Source organism: Procambarus clarkii, unplaced genomic scaffold (assembly GCF_040958095.1).
Source record: "Procambarus clarkii isolate CNS0578487 unplaced genomic scaffold, FALCON_Pclarkii_2.0 HiC_scaffold_208, whole genome shotgun sequence".
Classification (NCBI taxonomy): Eukaryota; Metazoa; Arthropoda; class Malacostraca; order Decapoda; family Cambaridae; genus Procambarus; species Procambarus clarkii.
In genome coordinates, this window is record NW_027189241.1 from 278,650 (window position 1) to 281,291 (window position 2,642).

Sequence of the window (2,642 nt, forward strand, 5' to 3'; positions counted from 1 at the left end):
GAAAGCGGCAGTGAGTCACATTTTTCACAAACTCCCCTGCAGTTTTCAAAATATTCCAAATATCCCAATATCGAGGCTGATCCATATTATGGAGCCAAATTCTGGCTCTTTGCACGTATTCGCAGTTTGAAATTGCGACATTTTTAAATCATCATATGCCAAGTACTGAAAGCGGCGTTTGGTCACTTTTGTCCCAAACCTCCCTTCAGTTTCCAAAATATCCCAAACATCCCAATTTCGAGGCCTGAGCCATAATTTGGAGCCAAATTCTGGCTCTATGCACGTATTCGCAGTTTGATATTAAGAATTTTTATACCCAACATATGCCAAGTCCTGAAAGCGGCAGTGAGTCACATTTTGCACAAACTCTCCTGCAGTTTTCAAAATATCCCAAATATTCCAATTTCGAGGCCTGCGCCATATTTTGGAGTCAAATTCTGGCTCTCTGCACGTATTCGCAGTTTGAAATTGCGACTTTTTTATACCCAACATATGCCAAATACTGAAAGCGGCGTTTGGTCACATTTGTCCCAAACCTCACTGCAGTTTTCAAAAAATCCCAAATATCCCAACTTCGAGGCCTGAGCCATATTTTGGAGCCAAATTCTTGCTCTCAGCACGTATTCGCAGTTTGAAATTACGACTTTTTATACCCAACATATGCCAAGTCCTGAAAGCGGCAGTGAATCACATTTTGCACAAACTCCCCTGCAGTTTTCAAAATATCCCAAACATCTCAATTTCGAGGCCTGAGCCATATTATGGAGCCAAATTCTGGCTCTCTGCACGTATTCGCAGTTCGAAATTACGTCTTTTTATACCCAACATAAGCCAAGTAGTGAAAGCGGCGTTTGGTCACATTTGTCCCAAACCTCCCCGCAGTTTTCAAAATATGCCAAATATCCCAATTTCGAGGCCTGAGCCATATTTTGGAGCCACATTCTGGCTCTTTGCACGTATTCGCAGTTTGAAATTGCGAATTTTTTATACCCAACATATGTCAAGTACTGAAAGCGGCGTTTGGTCATATTTGTCCCAAACCCCCCTTCAGTTTTCAAAGTATCCCAAATTTCCCAATTTCGAGGCCTGAGTCATATTTTGGAGCCAAATTCTGGCTCTCTGCACGTCTTCGCAGTTTGAAATTACCACGTTTTATACCCAACATATGCCAAGTCCTGAAAGCGGCAGTGAGTCACATTTTTCACAAACTCCCCTACAGTTTTCAAAATATTCCAAATATCCCAATATCGAGGCTGATCCATATTATGGAGTCAAATTCTGGCTCTTTGCACGTATTCACAGTTTGAAATTGCGACTTTTTTATATCAACATATGCCAAGTACTGAAAGAGGCGTTTGGTCACATTTGTCCCAAACCTCCCTTCATTTTCCAAAATATCCCAAACATCCCAATTTCGAGGCCTGAGCCATAATTTGGAGCCAAATACTGGCTCTATGCACGTATTCGCAGTTTGATATTAAGAATTTTTATACCCAACATATGCCAAGTCCTGAAAGCGGCAGTGAGTCACATTTTGCACAAACTCTCCTGCAGTTTTCAAAATATCCCAAATATCCCAATTTTGAGGCCTGCGCCATATTTTGGAGTCAAATTCTGGCTCTCTGCACGTATTCGCAGTTTGAAATTGCGACTTTTTTATACCCAACATACGCCAAATACTGAAAGCGGCGTTTGGTCACATTTATCCCAAACCTCCCTGCAGTTTTCAAAATATCCCAAATATCCCAACTTCGAGGCCTGAGCCATATTTTGGAGCCAAATTCTTGCTCTCAGCACGTATTCGCAGTTTGAAATTACGACTTTTTATACCCAACATATGCCAAGTCCTGAAAGCGGCAGTGAATCACATTTTGCACAAACTCCCCTGCAGTTTTCAAAATATCCCAAACATCTCAATTTCGAGGCCTGAGCCATATTATGGAGCCAAATTCTGACTCTCTGCTCGTATTCGCAGTTTGAAATTGCGACTTTTTTAAACCAACATATGCCATGTACTGAAAGCGGCGTTTGGTCACATTTGTCCCAAACCTCCCTGCAGTTTTCAAAGTATCCCAAACATCCCAATTTCGAGGCCTGAACCATAATTTGGAGCCAAATTCTGGCTCTCTGAACGTATTCGCAGTTTGATATTACGAATTTTTATACCCAACATATGCCAAGTTCTGAAAGCAGCAGTGAGTTACATTTTGCACAAACTCCCCTGCAGTTTTCAAAATATCCCAAACGTCCCAATTTCGAGGCCTGAGCCATATTTTGGAGCCAAATTCTGGCTCCCTGCACGTATTCGCAGTTTGAAATTGCGACTTTTTTATACCCAACATATGTCAAGTACTGAAAGCGGCGTTTGGTCATATTTGTCCCAAAATACCCTGCAGTTTTCAAAATATCCCAAACTTTCCAATTTCGAGGCCCGAGTCATATTTTGGAGCCAAATTCTGGCTCTCTGCACGTATTCGCAGTTTGAAATTACCACTTTTTATACCCAACATATGCCAAGTTCTGAAAGCGGCAGTGAGTTAAATTTTGCACAAACTCCCCTACAGTTTTCAAAATATCCCAAACGTCCCAATTTCGAGGCCTGAGTCATATTTTGGAGCCAAATTCTGGCTCTCTGCACGTAT